This window comes from Asterias amurensis, chromosome 20 (genome assembly GCF_032118995.1).
Source record: "Asterias amurensis chromosome 20, ASM3211899v1".
In the NCBI taxonomy this organism is placed as follows: Eukaryota; Metazoa; Echinodermata; class Asteroidea; order Forcipulatida; family Asteriidae; genus Asterias; species Asterias amurensis.
The window spans coordinates 15,067,560-15,092,356 of NC_092667.1; the positions used below are offsets into that span (position 1 = coordinate 15,067,560).

At 39.9% G+C, this 24,797-nt stretch overlaps 1 protein-coding gene across 2 annotated transcripts in view; it reads right to left on the reverse strand.

Annotated features, from left to right (window-relative positions):
* The window catches only part of LOC139952227 (transcription factor AP-2-epsilon-like), a 149,219-nt gene that overhangs the window by 114,605 nt on the left and 9,817 nt on the right, over positions 1-24,797 (reverse strand). The window lies entirely within an intron of this gene.

Here is a 24,797-nt window from a genome sequence, read left to right on the forward strand (position 1 = left end):
GTACATCCATTGGTTACTTGCTTAGATATGGCAATCTGCTAGTTACTGTCATCATCCACCATACAACAAAACACCATCTTGACTTGTGGTTTGAAGGAATAGAAAAAGAACCCAGCTCTTGTCCAGCCTCTCACCTCATTACCCGAAAGTAAACCTAGTTTAGATTGTGGTTCCCATTGTTTAGGCTGAGGTCAAATGAAGAAACTGGGCCCCTTTTCTCTTTGTGTATAATCCTACCCGTTAGCATGATTATCTTATAAGTTATTACCAAAAATACCCCAAAACCTCTGGGCGTTAATTTAGAAGACTCAAAGAACCCGGTAGGGTTTTTGCTTATTTTAAGAGAGACCGATTTTTTTTTAATATCGCGTTTTGATACCTTCTGTTTGTCATTATTGTGTAGTTACTTTTAATGAAAATGACGAGTGTGGCTTGAGTTACAAACTCACGTCATGGCATAAAACGATACAACTTTGAAAACTCCAACGGTGAATTTTCAAATTGTTCCTTCCACTTTGATTTCTTCGTCCATTATCACCCAAGTCCATTCTTGTGTACTTCCTATCCAATGCATCTTTCATTTTACAAATATTCGAGTAGGTTGTAAATGTGTTTTAAAACCTAAACCTGATATCTTCCTTTTTGACTCCTAACTTTTGCACCCTCCATGAAAAAAACTAAAAATTGTCGCGTTTAAATCAAACAAAAACACACAAGTGAAACAAATGGACCAAGTGAAACATACCCTTTCCATTTTGAAACACATTGGAGTTCTATAATGAAGTAAAATAAATGTCAGCATCTTGTCGTTATACGGTGGTTACTTCACATCTGGTCTCAAACTTGAATGGTTTTGTTTCTTCTTGCGTAGTCAATGATGTTAGTAAACACACGTGATTCTTTATCAAACGAATCTATATTTAGATTTGGTATAATACTATAACAATATCAATCTTTCCATGAGATTACAAATCATATTTTGCACAAAATATGGGATTTTTTTCAGATACATCTTTGGAAGCGCAAACGGACGATCATACACAAGTGACAATCTTCGCTGAAATTCACTGCTTAAGAGGTACAACTTTTAAACAACAATTTACATATTCTGTGTTAGCTTTTAGCTCTTATCTTCATTTTAGTTCGCACTATTTCTTGAGATATCGTGATTAACTTGAAGAGAGATGTTGTTGTGATCACAGTTGATTATTTAAAAAATGGACAGGTTATATCATCGTTTGGGAATAGGTTGTCGTTTCAGAAGTATGAGTGCCCATTGCGATGTTCGGAAACTGTTTTGGTAGAGACTTGCTCAAGATGTGATTTACTGGGCCTCAGAAGTACTGCAGTTTTATACAAATATATCAGGAATCATTAGTTGAGGCACTTTAATGACTAACTAGTAAGAAATATATGCATAGACTTTAGCAAAAAAAAACCACACTTCTTGACGAAAAACAGCTTCAACCAAGGTTTATACACGGTCCAAAATAAATCGGCAACCGTCACACGTCAATCCGTACTCTTTTCCAGAGCCACACGCTTATTACACTAGGTCCAACTGTACTTTTCCCCAAAGAAAATTGAATTCATACACCATTGACTGATACCAGTTTATCAATTAAGTAAGTTAACAAGCATCACTTCCAATGCGATGTTGTGAGCAAGACGCAAACGTTCAAAGACTAGGAGGGGGGGGGGGATAATGCCGTTATAACGCCAATAAGTGACTTACGCCCATTCATACAGGCGAAGATAATTACAAATCCCACTGACATTGACAGAGTACAGATATGGTTATCCATCACACGTCAGTAAATTCCCCCTCTTTCTTCAATTCTTCAACTGTAAGGTGATAAGATTATGGTGGTTTGTTTGGCAGAAAATCTCTACCACCAAATGTCTAGCCGGACGGGCGGTGTTCCTACAAAGGGGTTTCTTCCGGAACGCTGCACAGACTAACAATTAGCTACAAGTAATTCCATTTATCGGCCACTTCGCTTGCTTCGTACAATTCCACTGGGGCAAAGCAACGCAGCAAGAAATGTTATTAGAAGATCCTATAATATGTGAATTGATTGTCTGTTACCTGTTTCTAGATTAATGTACGTCACTGGGTTGTAATCACCAGGGAAGACGTGAAATGTTTTCATTGCAAAGGATTAATAACCAGTATTTATCAACTAGGAAAGAAGGAGGGTTTGGTCGGACGGAGTAAAGCGGATCATTCGGAACGAGGTGAAGAAGATGAATTGCAGCCGGACTATATTTTGTCAATTGTGGCCGGCTGGTAAATGTGAATGCACTATGCGTGAGGCGTAAGTTACGGACAAAGCTGGTGCCGCTTGATTCCCGCCCCGATGTTTGGTAGGTGCATTAATATCAAATTAGTTAAGTGCCCTGCACTTAGTGTGTCATTAAATTTAGTTTGATTGTAGTGATAATGATAAAGATGAGACTGCCGAGTCGTGGGGTGTCGCGTAGCGCACGCACAGAGCACAAACAAATAGAGCGATGACACGTTACGCAGTTTCTTGCAAACGAGAACTAAAAGTGTGAAACACACCATGTCATTTAAACAAGACTTGCTGAGCAGTGTTGAGGAATCATTTGGTCTGGTGTCTTCGCATTTACCTTTGGGTAGATATGCAGCTGTTTTGACAGGTTTCTATTGTTTTGATTTGAAGCTGGCAGTATGAGCATCATGTACAGGAGGTAGGGCGTGGGATTCTACCCTAGCTTCCTTATGCCACGCGTACCGACCGTACAAGAGAGGCATGCAGACACATGGAGTGCCGCTAGAGCACCGGATAGTGGTATCAGTGGTACAGACATAAGTCCACGTCTGTAAAATGATTTTACTTTATACCAAACACCGACACTCTGGGTACGTTAATCAATAATCTCTATTTTGTAATTTAAGGGTGGTATAACAAGCGAGAGGCGCAAATCACATTACTGAGTTCATTGGGTTTGTTAAGGCACAGTCTCCGGGAAAAGACTCGCACATGGGCAAGTTGAACCAAGGGGGCTGGCACGGTTATAAACCGCCGACTCGCACGCTACAGCCCTGGTGAAACACCAAGCTTCCAATCAATCAAGTTAAGTGTTCTCCATCGGCCGGCCTGACTACCCCGTCTCAGATGTCAAACTATATTGCAATTTTCACACATACATATGAATGAGGGAAACATTGGCCCTTTTTTCCTCCATGGAGGTATCATGTGTCTCAAAGGGAGACCGATGATCGCCGTGCTTTGTCGGCAGGGTTTGGCCAATCAATGCGAGTATTCCGACCGGCGTGTGAAGCCAGAAGAACCCACCACAATACCCGGTGATAGCAAGGTGATAGGGAGGTTGAGAGGCACTCTGGAGTAACATGATATGGCCATCTAACTTCTTCAGGGCAAAGAAATTATAGGGAATATAATGCGTGTCGAAGAATAGTAGAGTAGAAGTGCCAGGGTTTGGAACGGCAAGAGAGAACTGGGGTTTACAGGGGGAACGTGCCCAAAGGGAAACGCTAGAAAAACAGAACCATAACGCCTTAGGGATGCGGCAATGAAGCGCATTGGAGTTGACTCTATATATGTCTCATGTTGTCAATGCTTTGTGAAAGAGAGACGGAAATAGAAGTTCCCGGATGTAGGGTGGTAAAAAAGTGACACAATAATTAAGAAAGTTTACAATAAAGTTAAACAGAATGAGAATGCGCCCAATATACTGTTTCCAACAACCAACATTTGAGAGGTACATACATTAAACCGATATTGGCGGATAATAAACCTCAACCTAAAAACAAATGCATTTAATAGTGTTTTTTTTTAAGGTGACCGTGTTATTTTGGAAAAAAAATTAATATTAACCAAGTTTCACATTTTTATCTGATTTGTTATCGTTATTGGTGTTCGTTTGCGATTTACAGTCGATAGTCAATGCAGAAAATATGTTTAAAAAAATGTAAATAATTAAATATGGAAACATGACACGGATATGCTTTTGTTGAAAACGTTTCACTGTGATAAATAAAAACAAACAATGTTCAGATAGGCCCTAACTCAGCATCCAAACCCAAACATGCCCAAAGTTGTAATGTTCTTGTCGGTGGTTTGGTGGTATTCTGCATAGTCATTTTAGTATCTGCAAAACAAGCCGATCCATCGGCCCCGCTCCTTGATTCCAATCTCACGTTACCTCTCAAGATGCAAGTAAGGCATAGAGGCTGAATGGAGTATGTAGACCCGCTACTTCAACGCTTCCTCTTGGCGAACGTGACCAGCCAACGACCGACGGGGTTAGCCCTTCCCCCGTCCGTCACAAGAAGGGGAGGTTTAGAGAGATAGATGGAGGGACGAGTATAGGGAGAGGACAGGTGAATATACATCCCCCTTATCAGCAAGGTGGTCTAGGGTAGGTTAGCAGGTGTTAGCAGCAACGAGGGGACAGATGAAGGGGGACAGAGAGTGAGTCACGGGAACGTTGGCAAATAATGTCACTATTAGTGACATTGGTAGTGGAGGAACGTTGTAGTAAGAAATCATAATAAATAAATAAATAAATAAATAAATAAATACGATGACAATTACAAACGATGGGTGTTTTCTTAATATGAGGAATCACATGGTATGTATGCAGTAGCAGAGCATGGGTCTGCACGTATTAAACCCATCTCAAGAATGTGACTGTGGGTTTAATTTTTGGAATCATAGAACTAAAACTCTGTCTCTGGACTATCGTTCACTGTAAAAGGTCATTCGCGAGGTATACCGGTACTCACACTAACATACATGCAGAAAACAACAACATACCAAACAAACTTATTTTTTATTTTTATTTATTTATTGATATCCAACAGCGGAAAGCCGCCACTTACAGGAATCGTTAAAAACTATGTAAAAAAATACACGTTTTACATTCTGCATAGACTATAGCACTCATATTATTATTTGCTTCGATGTATTTTCTCTTTTAATAAACAAAGATGACCATGGTCCCAGTGACGATTCGTTTTGAGATGTTTCCAGGGGGTGGGCAGCCGGCAGGTGCGTGTGACCCCCGTCATGATCATCCCAGCACCGGGAGGGGACAGGGGAGCGAGCGAGAGAAAAAGGGGGGTTTCAGTTGCACCTGGGGATGGATCATGACAAAGTTAAGCGAAGGTTTGAGCCTTCTGGATCTTGGCGATGATTTAATGTTCCATCAGTTTCAAGTCCTCGGTGATTAAACTCCATTTTGATGAGCTGTTGGATTTTGGATGCACCTGTTCTCAGTATGAACCTAGTTTCTTATAGAGTGAAGCTGTACCGTGCTTAGGGTATGGCATGGATGTAAAGGGAGACGAATACATCTATCACCTTTACCAGGCAAAGCATATAAAGGGGCAGGACAATGAACCACACCCTGAACCACACCCTGAACCACACCCTGAAATGTTCTTGTGTTATGTTTTGAAGACTTTATCAATATTTGGACACATAAATTTACCGTTTTTATCCTTTTAATGGTCAATTGAATTGAATTGAATTGAATTGAATTGAATTGAATTGAAATATTAGCCTTATCGATTCGTCTCAAAAAAATAAAATAAAAATAAGGTGGTGGGTGGGGGTAGGTCAGAACCAAAGTGAATTTGAATTAGTTTTGTGTCGATATTAATTCGTTTACACATTGGTATCAGGTAATTGGTTAGGACACTATTTAGTCATAAAACACATTATAAAAAGAAGAAGGGAAAACAAAATGGCCAGCGAGAGTGTGACTGTGATAACAAACACGGAAGGCAGTGAGCTTGAATGTTTAATCACTTTAAATTATAACAAATATGGAGGTCCCTGAAGTTTGCTTGACTAGCCTTCAGAAAATGACAGGTAAAATGGGGGTAAACATTCGGCACTAATTTTCACGCCGATGTCGTCACTACCCGTTGATAGATACGTTTTACCCGAGGCGCGTGAAAATAAAACAAAGTGATCTTCTATCGCTCTCCCCCACACACACATTATCCAAAATTATTTTGAGGAGTGACTATGCTTTATTGTGATTGGACGGGTCACGTGTCCCCATTCGACCAATGTAAGCCCTGAATTTGACAAGCAAGACATTTTACAGATGGCCCCTTTAATCCACACAAAGAGCCATCTACCCAGCTTAATTCGATTAAACAAATCTTTTCGACTTCTTGCCTTCAAATTAAAGTGAAATGCTTGAAATATTACACTTCCATTCTGCCATACATTCTCCTAGTCATATACGTGCGAGGCATAATCACTTGCACAGTAAATTTACTTAAGTTGGTTATTGTTCAATCTATATACATAGCCTACAGCAACCAATGAGGCAGTAGAATGTGAGCTAGCCACACACACATACATTAAGGATTGAAGCCATCACGAAGCCAGGCCCACCAACACCCGGACAAAGCCCCCCATCATCCCACAATGCAACGCGACAAAAATGGGTTAATGAGGACTGCCTGACATCGAACTATGAGCCTCGTTTCCATCGCTATGAGCCTCGTTTCCATCGCTGGTATTAGGACAAGGTGAAACAACCAACACACGCACACACTACACATACATACACACAGAGAAGACGAAATAGTAATAATATGAAGAAAGACAAAAAGAAAAACACCACCCCCACACACACACACATACAGACAGGGAAAGAAAAACCACGACAGGCTGCCGGAACAACAACAGCTAGCCCCCCGGCTGAACTCAAGAGAAATGGCAAGAACTGTTAATGGCTAAGAAGCAAACTCGACAAGTAAGGTAACCAAGAAGAAGGAGAAGAGTGGAGCGGGAAAAAAAAAGACCCGCGCCATTTTTGTTTTGGCACGATGCTCGTAAACGAATCACGGAGTGAGATGGGGAAGAAATACCGTGGGCATTTACGCAGACGGCCAGATGTGGCAGAGCTGGTTTGGGGCTGGGGTATCAAGCGAAGAGATAGAGAGAGAAGGATTGTATAACAAGGAGGAAGACATTCTTGGGACTCTGTCTTAAATAGAATACGGAACATGGAGTAAGGTCATACAATGGTTGTGAATACAAGAGACTTCATATGGTGACATTCAATGAACATAAATAATAGTTAATGGCCTGACGTTTCGACCCTAGCAGAGTCTTTCTCGAAGGCTAAATGACAACACAACAAACATGAACAGGTGACCTGTTCCTGTTCATGTTTGTTGTGTTGTCACAACATAAATAATAATGTAAAGAATAAGCTGAAATAATGACAGCATGTTTAGGAATGGATGGAAACAGGACATGGTGAGGAAAACGAAACATTCCACTTACACACTTCATTGACAAAACGGTTAGGTTTACTATACAATCTAAAATGATATTGTTAGATGCAATACCTTCGGGTCTCAAACTAAGAAATAAAATTGTTTCTTAAAAGGACGCACACCAGCCTGCAAGACTCTGTCTTTATGAATGTATAAAAAGAGAGCTGAGCCATTGGGGAAATATCCAAACATTTACATGTTTTATTGATATAGTTACATTTGTTCTGCTCATGTAGAGGTGGATTCCTTCTAAATACATTTCCACAACTGTAATACGTCTGCATTTTATGATAAATCAATTGTGCCATAGTGAGTTGTGCAAACACGATTGGGTAGAGCCTGCATTGGTATGGGCAGGCAAGCTTGCAAGTGATTTGATTAACAGAAACACGGGGACAACATTACAGCTGTGCCAACAGCACCTTGAATCTAACCTCCTTTTTTGGGGGGTTGGTTTGAAAGCTAGGCCATGACTGAATTGAAGACATAGACTGTGGCTATGGCTACATGCCTTGTCTTAATCATTGCTGAAGCAAGTGGCAGCCAGAGTCGTAGCCAGAGTCACTCCGTTCGGATACGGCATAACCTCTTTTTTTCATCCGCAAGAAAACCATCATTTTGGTTTGATGTCGCACTGAGTGTCGTCATGCAGTACTCGCCAAACAAATCGACAGCAACGTCTCATTGTTGGGTGTTTATGAAAATTTGTAGTTTTGTGGTTGTGCACCTTATAATGCAGAAATGTTTTATTTCAAAAATGTACTTTTTTTGTAAAATGTTGTAAATCATACCGCAGGTTGTTTTGCCCACAAATTCTAAAATGGATGAACCATGTAAAAATTGTTAGTTCGTCCAACAAACAGTTCATCTGTGTTTACAAAGACACAACACAACGGATTAGCACTGACTTAGAACTTATTTTGATCGCAAAAATAATTGCAGCATTATTGAGCACATTGTTAAAGGCAGTGGACACATTGGTAACTACGCAAATTAATTTTAGCATAAAACTTACTTTGTAACAAGCAATGGAGAACTGTTGATAGTTCAAAACATTGTGAGAAACGGCTCCCTCTGAAGAAACGTAGTTTTCGAGAAAGAAGTAATTTTTCCCTGAATTTGAATTCGAGACCTCAAAATTAGATTTTTGCAACATAGCAACAATGGCGAATCATGTCATATCCGAGGGCTACTCTACCATATTCCATTATGGTTTGTTGTGTTTGTATGACGGGGGGGGGGGGGGGGGGGGGCGGGGGGAGGGGCAGTCCGAAGATACAAACTCATGTCTGAGAGATCAAAAACATCTTCTGTGCTAGGAAATTGAAACAGAATCACTCTATGTTTACAGTGACCTTAAAGTCAAACATTTCCAGTTTCACACTTCGATTAAATGCAGATTTTACGGGCGGATGGAGTTAAGTAATTTTCAAACAAGCGAAGTGGCATCTATTTTCCTGTGGGCAACTTTACACGGGTTTAGGGTCCAAACTGTACCATCTTTCCCCCCGGGCAGCCGTGGCATTATCCCCACCGGTGCTTCCCTAACGGTTGAATGGGTACGGATACTGTTTGAGGCCAAATGCTGCGGGGTAGATGCGCCTCCAAGCGAGGCAATACTGCAAAACAAGTCTCGAAAATCGGTTAGTGCATCAATGTACCTTAACGGTAAAACGACCAATTTATTAAAGCCGAACTCCTTACCGCTACCCCCCCCCCCCCCAACGCGAGATTTGCCTGGCGAAAAACTGGCCCCAGTACAAGACTAACTTGTACTTCTTCTATATACACACTGTTGTCCTGATTGACTGTTGTCATGGAAACCGAGCGGAAAAATTCAACACAAGGGGTTTTGCCGCCGTTTTTACGGTGACACATTCCGCCGATTAATTCCTTATCGCAAAAGCAGAAATAAATCCAGTGACAAAAATTCAGTCAGTCAGTCAGAAGGAGCAAAATAATAATGCAACATAACAAGCATCTTGACACGAGCAAAATAACGAAAGCCATGAAAGCGTGAAGTCAGTGACAAACATTTTACACCTTTGGCAATAATTCTGTTTTTGTTACCCATTGGGGCGGTCAGAGCGTAGGCTACGTTCAAGTCAGAGGGCGACTGGAATGACAAAAACGACTTCAAAGAAATAAACAATGCCAAGCTCATCAGAAACACACGCGCACAGGAAAATCAGTTACGCATGCGCGAGTGCACTTTTTGGCGCTTAAGACTTATAGATTTATTGCCTCAGTCAGAATTGTCTTAATTTAGCTTTAGGATTCCGGTATTCCATCCTGCTTGACTTATCGCTGAGAGAGAAGAAAACTCTTCTTTATGAACCATTTATTGTTATAAGCCACGACTAGGAACGACATTGCTCTTACTATAGTAAGTTTTTGATTCGTGTTAAAGATGGTCACACCTGAGATGTTTGACAACAACTGAAATGCTACGTTTGTAAAGAATCGAACGTAATAGAGGGCGTGTTTGTATATATTTTGTGACGTCAGTTGACGACCTGATTTGGTAAAAAAAAAAAATCTTACAGCAAATTAACAAGATAAATATTAGTACTACAAACACTTTAAACAAAGTGACACGTTGTGCTGCGATTAAGACAACACGAATAAATAGTAAACAGTATTGAATCACCCATCACTTTCCTTCAGTCAAATGAAGACAAGAAGAAGAAAAGACTCCCCCGCTTTGTGAAAATAATTTTGCTTCAATGTCATCATCTACCCGCCCCTTCCAATCTTAACTCCAGTCTGATTTCATTGTGTTTGAACCCATGTGGTATACACTCGTATAAATTGACTTTGTGTTGCTGAAACCTCGACGGTATTGCGATGCAATTTCAGCGCGTTACTCTACATCATCTTTGACATTTTAAACTGCAGAGCGTTAGGAGTTAGATTCGGTGTTGAATGTCATGTATGCTGGACATTTGTTATGATGCAAGATGACTGGCTACGATCCCTCGATGTGATTACCATGGTGATAATATGACCCTTAGTCTCACACGCGTTTCACTTTAAGCATCATCATCAACGGGCCAGCAGGGGGAGAACACGGCCTAGCTTTCCCGCCTTGCTTTCCCGCCTTGCTTTCCCGCCTTGCTTTCCCGACAAGCAGCGCTTACTCATTACTCCACAACAATGAAGTAGCAAAATTAGTTGCGTAGATTAATTTCGTCGCATGTAGCTATCCTAGGTTGGATAGTTCCAAGCATCTTGATATAGATGATTTCCTTGTGTCCGTAGGCGAGGTGGTGTAGCGTTGCTTTTTATTACATAATAGAAAAACATTAAGGCATGCAATAGGAAAATGAAGGTTATAGGATTGAAAGATGACGTTTCACGCGAGTGAAACTATATACCAATGCTATTATCTCAGCATGCTACGTGTTCACCAAATCAGAGCGATCACGACGAGAGTGAATATGGCTCAATAACCGTGCAAAGCCTTCCGGTTGTGGCCAAAGGGCTCCTGAGTGGCGCCCTTGTCCTTGCACCTTTATCAAGTCATTCTAACAGCTCCCGTTGCGAGGGGTAACGCCGCGCAAAGCGCGCGCTTGTAAGTTGAGATTTGAGTATCACATGCGGTTTGCTACGCTAGATGAAATTACAAGATGGCGTCCAAGTCAATCCACTTGGCTCTCTACAGCACGTGAATGCCACCGTACCATACTCACGTACGGACTGGAGATTTCCGCTTTTGAATGTGCTAGGGTCGCTTACTGCGGAGACAGATTTCTCAGTGCGAAGGACAACAACTATCTTCGCCCGTAGCCGGAAGCTTGAGCTTCTGGCGGGAAAGTCGGGCAATCTTGCCTTAGGGTATATCTTTTTAATGCATCTCATCACACGTGTTAAGCTCTACAACTCTTTCCCGGTGCAATCCCCCCTTCTCTCGACCTCAAGACGTAGCGGCACGTTTGTCGTTTGAGCACACGATGGAGAACTCATGGCGACTAGCGAGTTATCATTCTGGCAGACTTAACAATAGTCTTCTCTCGTGTGTAGACCCCTCTTCTAAACGATGCCCCCCATACTCCGTATACGCAAACACCCCCCCCCCCCCTGTTCCCGAAATGAAAACAAGCTGGCATTAATTCATACTACATCATAGGGTATGACAACGCCTGGAAATCAGGCCACGTTGTAGCTTCAAGCACATCTGAGACAGGCGTATCCGCTGTTTAGGGCTATAGCTGTGATTCAAAACGACAGATAAAGGGGATGTCGACGATCTAGGGGAAACACAGAACCCCAAGCAGTCGCTGACAGATCTCATTTTGAGGTGAATCAGTCATATCGAAGGGCTTTCGTTTTAGGTACGTGTACCAAACCACAGCTAATTTGTGTTAGCCTATATATATAATATATATATATATATATATATATGTATGTTATTACGACGGTGGTTTTAATGATGGACACACACTTAAGTGATGCACAATTGGTTTGCAGGTTCACAATTGGACATCACTGTAATCAAAACATCGCACTATTTGCTCAATTGACAACATAGCCCAGATTCAAGTCATTATCCCCCTCAACAAATAAAATAAAAAACATAATAAATAAATTAATAATTATTTCAAAAAAAAAAAAAATGAATAAATTAAATAAATACCCAAATAAAAATGATTTTGTTTAAAACCACGCTGTTTTTTTTTTACAGAACAGCAATTTGAATTTCCAGTAGGTAGACAAACATTCCACTTTATATTGTTCTAATGCACCTGCTTTTAAATATGACACTGGAAAGTTATTTTGAGCACAGACTTGGCTACAAAACGAGCTTTTCGCTGTAAAAACGGATAATAAGAAACTTGATTTGTTGTTGAATTTGTCGAGAAAAGTTGGCACCGATGTCAATGGACTATGTATAGACCTGATGTTTGCATCAGTTCTAACCCCAAGTGAATTTTGAGCTAAAAGACAGTCCGGACGTACGTTTGACTCCAAATCGCGTCCCAATTAATACCTTGAAGTAAGTTTATTTGCCACTGTAATTAAGATTCAGACGGTATATTTGGAACCTCTATTTTTAATAAGTGATTTGGTAACTTTTTCAGATGCTGCTTGTTTACTTCAAAGATTTGGGTAGAAACTAAATTGCTGCTCTTATTGCGAGCACTTAAGCAAGTCTACGTTTTCTACTATAAATGCATGGGTTTTGTACATAAGTAGCAGCGACTAGCCAGAGGGCCGGCGCCTGCAGGTTATAGAGTTAGAGTCCATCGGCTTCAGTTTACCATTCCTGAGAATCTACTCAGATATAGTAATCATTTATTATTTTGATTTTGTTCTTACAGACTGCGCCTTTATGGTAAATGAAGATGTTTGAAATCAGTAATTGTAACTAAAAATGCATAATACTCCAATGAACATTTTAATGATTGTGAATGTTGCTTTGTGTGGCTTGGAATACTGTGTGTCAATTCAACATGTAATTATTACAAATAGGCCTAGTTTGTTGTTGTCCTTAATGATAATAAGAATGATTTCTCTCTGCCTTTGGATTTATTTCAAGCTGGTTTTATTCAACCGTATCACGTCATCATCTAGGTCCATGAGTTGTGCATTCGTATATGTAAATGTATGTCTCGCTGTGCGTATATAAACTCATCTCTGCATAAAATACACCATGAGATATTCAAATTGGGCAATCATCCATCCCTTGCCATTTGTAATGCCTTTTTGTGTGTTTATCGAATTGAAGGTACCAGGCATTCCAGTGAGCTTCATCCCATATACACCGGGCTCCAAACCGTCCATCTCACCCGCCGCATCTTCGACGGTCCCACGGTGAATCAGTTTAGTGGCAATTACAAACTGTCGCCGTTTAGGCGAAAAGTCCGCAGGCGGATTTCTCGCGGCTCTCCTTATGTGGCCCAAAGGCGGCGCTAGAGGCCATCTCTAATGAAGCTTAGAGCGCCAACCGGCGGCGATGTATCCTGGCTACGTACATTGCTCATTGAGTCTCTCAAGCGAATAACTTCATCAGAGAAGACATAAACATCAGTGGGACACAACTCCGTTGAGGCCTTATGTACGTGTAAGGACTGGGAGTTTTAAGGGGGAGGGGGTATTTATGGTAAAGGAACACTTTCAGAATGTGTTATCATTTAAATGAACGGTAATCCAATTTAGAAACCACGCTGGCTGGAGTGTTACACCATTAAAAAGAGCTTAAATATTTATCTAATTCGATAACGCAATCAAAATACAAATTGCACACGGGTGCAATACCTTGCCGAAGCTTCCTAGATGAATCCCACAACTAAGTTACTTAGACTTCTCGCTTCAAATATTTGTTGGTTTTAAGGTTTATTTGTTTACAAACAAGCAGGACATTACACTGACCTCCGTGTTTTGTTGCAGGATGCAGGATTACAAATTCATTCTACTCTAACTCGTTACGAGTTACGTAATCCCCGATTCGATATAACCTATGCTTTCTGCCTTTGTTCTGGTGGAATGCCGTCAGGCCTCAACATTTCATATACCTTCCATGTTTCAATTTGTAGCTTCTGTACAACATGTAGTTTGTTAATAAAACCCCTGGATCCATAATATTGAATGGTCAACTTGTTTTTTTTCGTTCGTTCGTCCGTCCTTGTACATCCCTGGTTACAACTTATGGAGGAAGATCCTGATAGAAAGGTTGAAATGTTGACGAGTCATGCTCTACAACCAGGAAGCATTGCATTTTGGTAAGTAACACTGTAAATAATAATGGTATAAATGCCTTCAACATTTTCTTGTATTTTTTTGGAGTTGCCGTACTTGTACCGTGCCCTGTATTTGAGTTAACATGTAATTTAAAGGCCTTGTCATGCCGGCTGCTTAGAACCCCATAAATGCTACGACTCGTTCCCTCATTTGACTTTCGGTAAACCATGGAAGACAATAGTGCATCTTCATTGAAAAGTATACTCATATATATTTTCCAATCGTTACAACATTTTATCAGGGCCATTATCTCGATCTGGAAAAGCCGACAGAATCTGTCTGGTCACTTCAAGAAAACTCAAGTCTCATAGAATGGTGTATTTTTGGATAATGACGTGTGTATTGAATGATATGCCTTAAAGATTGGGCAAAGAAAGTGACCACTGTTTGGTGGACGTTGACTTGTTTTCAATTATTGACCCGCTGTTGGAGAGAGCCAACCGAATTCAGTCAACACCCAGCATATGTACTTCTATCATCAACTGACAATGATGTGTCGCCACACGTAGAGCTATAGCATGTGTTCAGTGTGAGCTGCTTAAGATGGGGGTAAGATGTAGAAGACATCTTAAGGATGCAGGTCTGATGGCGCCTACAACCATACTTCAGAAGGAGGATGACCAGGGACTTTGACTTGACCTGCTAAGTCGATATGTGATCTGGGGTCAGAGGTTAGAAACTCTCAATCAGTCTGGTAGTCTTTGGAAATTAGTTTGAACATGATGGCTTTCGATATGTGTAACATTCAAAGTTGATGAATTTTATTCTTTATGAATGGCATAAATCATCAACGATACTTTGGTCACGGGGGGGGGGGGTGGTTGGGAGGGGAGGGGAGTGGTGGGGAGGGGGGCACTGCTTGTAACGTACTCGATGTATTATGATTCGATAGCTGAGTGAAGTATCAATCGAACAAGGTGTAGATACGTCATCAATATGCTGCCTCTTCAAACGGAACAAGCCAATACTAATTCATTAACTTCAACATCCTGGTGGCTTTTTACGTTATTCAAAAGAGATCTGGAGTGAGTTTAATAATCAACATAAATAATGCACACCATTCTCATCCAATTTGGGCAAATGAATACTAACGTGTTTATCTATTTCTTAAAAGCTTTAACCGTAGAGTCAATGTCACTTCATTCGTATACGTTCACTGGGTGAGTAATGACTAGGAATGGATGTCGTTTCCTCTGCTGCATAAAACTGTTCACAGGGAACTTTGTTTCCCCAGGCTGTAACTGTCTTACGATATTTCCCCCCTTAAATGTCAGAAGAAATGACAAGAGTTTACAGCCACTTATACCTGGCGAGCCAACTATAACGTTAGACCGTTAGTTTGAGGGCAATACCCGGGCAATCCCTCTCCAAGCTCCAACCAAAATGGGTGCTCTACATCGATGGAGAACCGTGTATACACTGAAGTCTCCAAGCTAAAGTGCAATTTACACGAATACCGAAAAAATTGATAAAAACAGTTTCACGATGTTCGGCATGGTTTGATGGCAAAAATAGTGTTCTTTGTAAATAGTGCTCTTTGTTAGCTAAGCTCTTGGTGTTAGCTTAAGCTCTTTGAATCAAGATAAGGTACGGTAGTGCATTGGTTAGATCTCCGGTTCTGATGAAGGTTTAAGCCTACTGACTGGCTTCCAATGTTGGCAAATCGTTTGTTTATTGTAAATATTTGTTGCCGAGAGCCTCTTGATTTTCTTTTTAGCATTGCTTTATTGTTCACACTAAAACTTGACACAAAACTGTCTGTTCTATAAAAATAAAACATGCTTACCGGGGAGAACATTAAAAAGTATGTCACAAATTATGTAACAAATGTTTCTTTTAAAGTCTGTGATTTTTTTCATTTGAGTTTCATATTAAGGTCGTATCTTTTTTTGGTCCTCTTCAACCGTGTCCGGTATCCACTTATTTCGTCAGTCAGCGGGAGGACCTATGGCGTTATAACTCCTTAAAGGAGGTTTGAACCCGCTAACCTTTTGGCTTATTGAGATATTGGACGTGTTGCTTAGACCGAGTACGACTTGGGCAGCCAGGTCCGAATTGGACAGCCAGGTCCGAATTGGACAGCTAAGTCCGAATTGGACAGCCAAGTCCGAATTGGACAGCCAGGTCCAAATTGGACAGCCAAGTCCGAATTGGACAGCCAGGTCCGAATTGGACAGCCAGGTCCGAATTGGACAGCCAGGTCCGAATTGGACAGCCAGGTCCGAACTGGACAGCCAGGTCCGACCTGGGCAGCCATGTCCGAATTGGGCGGCTGTGACTTTGGCTGTTGCTAAGGCATCATACAAGGCATGTTATTGTCACGATAAAGTCGCATTCATCCCTAGCCGCTATTTTTGCCCAAGTTTGATTCTTAAGTTGGTAACCAACTACCGAGCTTAGACAGCCAAACTCTACGTGTCCGGGAGTTTGGGCCTCAGGGCCAGACCTGACGACCCCATCAAAATGACCCAACTTTGCCTTGATGGAATGTGCATTTGGTCTGACCACGGATGAGGGAATTGTAACCGGTCCGAGTTTAGTAGAAGTGAACTTCAACCCCCTAGAGAACCAAGTTGTAGGTGATGTTTTGTAAAGGATGGAGTCGTGACAACTGAGATTTCCTATACACTATATAGTTAATCTTGTAGTGTTCCGGCTAGAAAGCCCATGATTTACACAGTTTCCCTTCCTTACACCTGACTCTTTACACACTTAATGGCATAGACCCAGGCTCCCTTTTATCTTGGTATGAAGGACCAAACATGTCGGCACTCATCTAAAGTTTGGGTTTCTTTATCACTCTTCAAAACTAGTGTCCACATTGTCTCTTCGATAGAGTGCTTTAAAGTTCAAAATAAACAAATAATATGAAAATGATGTTGGCTGTTTTCCAGTCTGATCTGAGAGCTTTCCTATTCCGAACAGGTGGACACGTGCACACAGGGTGAAGAGTTGTGAATTAATTAATTCATTTAACAGATTGTGGTTTTTAAAAAAAGGAATAAAGGGTGAACTTTTCAAAGTTGTTTTCTTCTTAATTCCAACAACTGAGTTTTAAAATTGAGGATCAGACATTCTTAAGTTGTCGGCATTGGTGTTCTAGGTATGCGTTACGAAGGGTCCTAGTTTGGCAGACAGAGGGGAAATACATTAACGGAGCACGGGGTCAGTAAGCCCCAAGCACGGGTCTCTACCCCCGACATCTCAGGAGCAAACATCAAGGGATGGGTGTTCATCTCATCGGTCATTGAACCCAACACTTCCACCACACACAACACCAAAATTCCATCGGCGGATTCTATTTCAACTCACCCTCTTCGGGTTGAGTTTTCTGGTTGTTGTCTTAACGTAGACCTTTACTAAAGCAACCCGATTTGGGGTATAGACGCGAAGGTAGAATAGTGTGGTTTTCAAGTGTCAAATAGAGTGATGTGGCTAATGCGACTTAATGCGGGTAAATCAGTAAGAAAAACATAACCCATGGTTGTTCAGGATGATCTCTTGATTAATGACATGAAGAGTCGCAGGTGAGGGCTATTAAAGACGCTAGGAACTGACTTAATCAAATAATGTCCAAGTTCATTGTTTCTTAAATAACTACTGCAGGACAGCTTCTGCTAGTCGACCATTGGGATAAAGCTGTCACTTCATGTCCCATCCTAATTACTGCCAACTTAATCTTTGCGAGTTCAAGTTATTGTTTTTTGAAGTATTTTAAAATAGGTCAGTAGAGAGAGACGAGGTGCAATTTATCCCTACGATTACTTCAATTATACTCACTCAATCTATTAAGATTAATATAATACTTAGATTCAATATAATTCTTAGTCAATTCGAGTTTATGTATTACGAAACTACGCTCCAATATCAAGACAGGAATTATTCGGATATCAGTATAAGATACTTTGTTAGTAAAACAGACGCCCAATACTCAAACTAGAAAATTCGACTGTTTCTTGTTGTTAGTTAAATTCATGCAGAATGGACGTACCATCCGTTTTGACATAATGCATCTTAAAAATGATTGATAGAAGGAGTTAAAAAAAAACTATATTGGTGATTTATACAAATTATTTATATAAATATGTTCTGTTTTGACTGTATGTAAGCTAAGTGTATATATACCAAACTTAGATTACCGCGGTTTATCGAACATAACGTTTTCTCCACTTTCAATTATCGATAAAGATTTGACTTTATCAATTACTGTACTGTACAGGAAGTATTAGGAAAATAAGGAAAGCTTAGGAAAATAAAATAACACTAAATAACGAGGACGAATTAACACTTAATAATATGTTGTTTGGTTTTGATGAGTTATGCAAATGACTGCCCGGTCCCTTGGAGTTCACACAGGTCATTGACAACAATTCATAGTGCTGATCCTACTTCGACCCTAGAAATAATAGTAAAATATCAGCGAGGAAATGTTTGCCCTGGAGTACTAAAAAAGGAGGTAGATGAAGAAAATGAAAAAGAGAGAGAGATAGAAAAAATGGCAAATGCAATCTTTGTGGGGAGAGCGCGCTATGATTTGCTTAGAGCTACCCGGCGCAATGTTTCTCCACTCCCTGTCTGTGTGTGCCGAAGACCCTAAATTCTCAGAGTTTCAGCTGTTTTTGAACCTGGCATGCCGTCTGTTCTCAGGGCTTGCAAGATGTGGCATTTTTTCCGAGTCTTCTTCTAAAAGAACATGGAAGTGATATCTTGCCCAAAGCGATCTTGCCGATTTTTTTCTGTTGTTTTTGAAAGACTCAAAAGGTTGATTTCTCAGTTTAGAAAATGTTTTCCTCCACAAAAGGCTACAGTTTGGAGAATTGGAGAGGCGTGCAAAACGCCAGACCGTTGACACAAGATTAATCACATAAGTTACAGGAAAACATATTGATCCAAAGAAATAATCACATTGAATATCAGGGTGATAGAACAACGCAAATGTAATTGTGTTGACATAACAAACTATGTACAATGATCTGGAAATACGTAATTAAAGGGAAGGTACACGTTGGGTATTACTCAAAACAAATATTAACTTAAAAACTGACTTGGTAACGAGCATTGGAGAGCTGTTGATAGTATAAAACATTGTGAGAAACTGACTTGGTAACGAGCATTGGAGAGCTGTTGATAGTGTAAAACATTGTGAGAAACTGACTTGGTAACGAGCATTGGAGAGCTGTTGATAGTGTAAAACATTGTGAGAAACGGCTCCCTCTGAAGTAGCATAGATTTTGAGAAAGAGGTAACTTCTCACTAATATAATAAAAGACTTCTAGCTAGAAATCTTTTATTCCTTCTGAAAGCACACAAATTCGTCCAACAAGGGTGTTTTTTCTCTCATAATTTTCTCGCAACTTCGATGACCAATTTAGCTCAAATTTTCACAGGCTTGTTATTTTATGCTTATGTTGGGATACACCGAGTGAGAAGACTGGTCTTTGACAATTACCAATAGTGTACATTCCCTTTAACGAAACAAAGTAAAGTGTAACGGATTTGCTGTGTTTTAACATCTTAAAGCAATTGACCAATACTAACCTTAACAAAACAGAAGATAGGCCTAATAAAACTAAAATAAAAATACAAATAATAATGAACAAGTAAACAAACACCAAAAACAAGCATTGAAATAAGGTGAACCCAGCCAAACACGACACCGGGAAAATGGCATAATTATAAAACACTTTGCATAAATCAATCAAACACGAAGCAATGTGAGTGGTCAAGTAGTACCACACTCTGCATTATAATAAATTATTCTGCATATTATGAAGGAAATTAAAAAGGGAGCCAAACGGTCAGCATTTTGATGTGTTCATACCCATAAGCTGGTATTGACAGCAGCCCGTGTACGGAATACTTATTTCAAGCTTTTTTTTATCATAATGTCATCTTACTATTAGGCAACAATTTTTTCATAACCCATCACGTGGTTTGGCCCTTCTTGGTTGAATAAGTTATTGGGGTTTTGTTTGATTGGCTTTCCCGAACCTAAATATAATTTATAAGACGCTTTGTTTCATAGTGTGTTAAAAGAACTATATTTTTAATCTATATTCGTTTAATTGTCTTTGACTTTAAAAAATATATACTTTAAAATATTATTGTTGATATATACCTATATGATGCTATTGACTTCGTGTATGTTGGTAATTATAACAAGTATTTAGTGTTAAAACCAAAACAAACAAAAAAGCCTACCCCAGAGTAAATAAATGAATAAATAAACACATAAATAATATTTTCCATTTAACTGTTTGGTCGTTTGTTGATGAACTTGGTATAAAAGAGTACATGGCAGCGTCTTAGACCCGAAAAAACATCGATTCATTTGAAGAAGAATTTGACACGGGAGGGCACGTCGACTCTTTCAATATTTGGTTTCAATCGAATAATTGGGTATCGGAAAGACTGCAGGTATCGACCCTATCATTGACGCTGTTCGGAGCTGTCTCTATGTGATGATGAATTTAACGTGAGAGGGCACGCTAGTGTCTAGTTAAAGAGACTTCTATTAATAACCAGAATGAGTTGGGTAGTGAATTCTGAACAAACAGTCATGGATAGGTAGTCCTCTAAGGACACTTCAACTACATGAAGAAGATATGACATTATGAATAGACAGCTTGTCAATGCTAAATCTCACAGGAGACAACGAGAATAGAAAAAGGAGAAAGAGAGTGTGTGGGAAATACAAAATGGACTTGAATTGATGTTTATTTGGGAAACAGCGCGACTAAAATGAGTCTGGGTAGACCGATAGAATATGTGGATTTGCTCCAGGAGTCAACGTCGGTGAGAGACGGTCCTGGTTTTCTGTAATCAACTCATTTTACTTCACGGCAAGATCCCTTGCCTTGACTCAATTACTGACGAGGAAGGTAGAAGTGAAAACTACGCATAAATCATGTTACCTTGGTACTAGCTATATCACTCTGTCTCTCTATCTCTATCTCTAGCTGCAAGAAACATCGTGGTGATACGCCAAGGCTCAACACCCTCAAGCGTGAATAGGAATGTTCTTATGAACGCACCAAAATGTAAGGGGTTTCTTTAAAGCGAAGCCAGGCACCACACGGCCTGCTAGTTGCTAGGTTAATTTGATATGGGAACTATACGAAACAACAACGCTACCAAACTATCCACTCGTCTCGCCCTCGCTGAATTATTTCCCTATTGAAAGTGCCAGTGCAATTTCAATTATTCCCTACCCCTTAATCAGCGAATTGAGATTGAGAATTATCGATGTTCAATTAGCGTGGGTAACCGGCAGATGCAATTTCAGCGATTGATACGGTTGCTTAATTATGTTAGAGTTTATTACGAACAGCGTTATTATTATCATTTACACGACGTACAGCATGCTCAACCCTAGCGGGGGAAAATAATTTCCACAGCATTTCAAGTTATCAAAGTTTTAATAAACACGTTTTAGCGTGTCATTGCGAGTCCGAGGTTTTTTTCACGTTGAATGCATGGAAAAGCGGCCAATCTCAACGGAGACACAATGTCGATATATGGCACACCACGGTGCGCTAATTTCCGAACAAAAAGCTTCAAAAAGATGTCAGAGAAACGTCAAATTCGTTACCGGCCGAGCGTATGATTTAGCAAAAGGGAGGCAAAACACGGGCCGATCGACGGGCCGTTTGCCCTGCGGGCCCGTACTGCTCGGTCTTGCTCGAGGTGCTAACTTACGGGACCGATTCTCACGCGGTAACACCTCCACATAGAAGAACACACTTCGTAAACCCGTACAATAAAACGAAGAGCCGTTTGTGGTGTGACATGGAGTGACTGTGGTGGTCTGGTGTACGGATGTAGCCCCCCTTATGTGATATCCAATAATATGTACTAGGTGTGATTGGGACCTCTACTCTCAATCCATCATAAACATGGCATAACGTGGTAAGCTTTGCTTAGCACTGCTGTGATGCTTGACTGGGTGATACCATTGCACTGAACCCCGTAACCACATCACATCAACAAAACACACTTAACCTGACGTACATATCTGGAACTTTCCTACACAACATAAGTTCAATTAAATCGCTGATATTTAAAGCTAAACTCGGTTCGAAAATCTTATTCTTTTGATTCACGATTTACACTTTTTGATCTTCACCTTGTATGAGTATTTTCTGCGTTACTTTGACGTAGTGTCATTACTCAAACAGCAAGAGATTGATGAGTTCATTTCTCTTCATTTCAACACCCCCCCCCCCCAAACTCCAATTAATATTTACAACTTTCCATACGATATTGATTTATGAGAAATACTTCAGATATTCAATCAATGCCGTTTTCCTAAATCACCTTCGGATCCTCTCATATTTCACGGATGACCAACCTCCAATTTTCAATCATTTCCCCCCCCTTCTCTTAAACAATTTTTATTTCATTACTTTTCTTTTTGGATAACTGTAATAAATCTTTCAATCTGTCAACGATGTAGGCTTAGTAGTTCATCCAAGTAGTTGTTTGTAACGAATGTTTTGGGTCAATTCTTCTTACAAACACACACTGAGAGAAATTAACTTATCTGGCCGGGATTAATAAGGTAACCTCTCACTGTCCTCTACAAACATTAAACAAGAAAATAGGAAGACAATACAATGTAGTGATTTTTTTGTTTCTTTCAAGTTGTAAAAATAAATAAAAAAATAAGATAAACTAAAAGGCATTGATGTTGCGTATGTTTTGAATAAGCACGTGTTATATTCATATATTCGTATATAGTGACTCATCGCATACAGGTATACAATCTAGCCAGAAGCATTTCTCTACAATTTGCCATAGATATGAAAAATCGCTTTCACTCTTGTTCACCAGACAGTATTCATAATGACATGAATTAACCTGTTTATCAATGGCGAATTCTTTATCTCTAGCAATTACGGTAATGTCACTGAATTAATTGTGGAATCATTAAGATTGTACATTTCAGATTATAACTCTTTGGAGAATACGTGACGGAAAAGAAAACCTTAAAATGTCAAAGTGTTTTATTTTGAATTAATCAATCATAATTATCAAAACAAAAATGAATACGAACTATCTGATACATTCATAGTTTCTTTTTGCTTCCTTGTGACTGACTTCGCTTTGGCCATTTTCGAAACCACGACTTGGGCTAAGCCTCCATTTTGGACCCTGTCCGCCTGATTGAAGCCCTGTAAGGAAAGTGCACGTTTTCTAAATAACTGACATGGCCTCAACCCACCAAGCCCAAGCTCCAGCCGTGGTTTTGTGAACGGCCACATTACATTTATGCAAAGTGGATATTATTGGACACAAAAAGGGGAAACAAAACTCGTAATTTTTAATCTGAATTTACGAATTAATTAAACCAACTTAAAAGAAAAACAAAACAAAAAACCGTACCATCATGTTTAAACCGTTAAAGGTTTTTCCAAAATTTTCAAAACGTACGTCAAGTTAAACTTCTTTTGAGTAAATTCTTGCAACACATTAAATACATATGTGTGTGCAAACAACAACAACATCTGGTTTGTTATAAACATTTTTAAAAGTATTCATCGATGGCAATACGTTTGAAAACCTTACAGCGATCAGTTGTTTGCCTAAACCAAAACAGCCTTCCACGTAATCACTTGTCAAAATTCAAAACCATTCAAAAGCAACTCACTATCTGTATCACTTATATATCATGACTAACAATGTAGCTTGTTCATAAATTGTGTTCCTAAGCATGGATTTAACAAAATTAATACTAAACTAGATCTTAACGAAATGACAACAACGACAGAAGACGGGTACAATTACAGCTTGTTAATGATTTGAGTTCCTTAGCATATATTCAACAGAATAGAATCAAGAAGGTTTCTAAATAAAGCTATGTGTTACTAAACTAGATCTTACGAACAGCAACAACATAACGAGCGATTGGGTGAAGGGGTTTAGACGGCACCACTCTAGCAGGTCGTTGGACCCCTAGCTAGAGTACGGACTACCCCAGTACAATTAGTCTCACCCGTTGTTCACCCTCCTTCCCACAATAGCTTAATATTTTCCCCTTCGATTCATAACAAGTCATTGACCATAGCCATATAGGCCCTTTATTCTGTCATTAAATACAACCCAGCAATAGTTAGTAATATGAATGTGAATGGCATAGCAAAGATTAAGAATGACCATATTTGGCACTGTCGCTTTGTTGACAATACAAGGTACGTGCGGGTTCCAATGAACTATGGCATTATACCACAGGGCACTGTAGCTCTGATTCTGTTGATGATAGCAGTTTGCCTTTTTTTCTCTTTTTCCTCCTTTTTTATAACACAACACTGAATTTCAAATTAGTCATATTGGATGGAACTGACCGCAAAAACCATACACCCAGCCAGCAATGTTATTTCTTCTACGCTTATAAAAATATGATACAGAACAAAACATATAGGTCCATTGAAGTCCATTGAACAGGGGCCATGTTTGACCAATCATAACCCTTGCAACCTTAAAGCGCATGGCATAAAGGTTTTGAAAGAATTAATACAACCGTCACTGGTCTTTACATATAATTCAACTGTGGTTTTTGAGATTATTCTATTAAGGTTCCCTCCTTGATTATCATAAAGTTCCTGCTCCAATTCGCTACAGCGAATCTTGTAACAGTTTGCACGCAAAGCGCTCCAAAGTGTGTATAACACTATTTTTGAATGAGCAAAAGCCATACTCGTCCAAACTCGGTTGAAAGGGATGCATTGTTTGTGACGGGGCTTCGGCGGTAGGTCGGTGC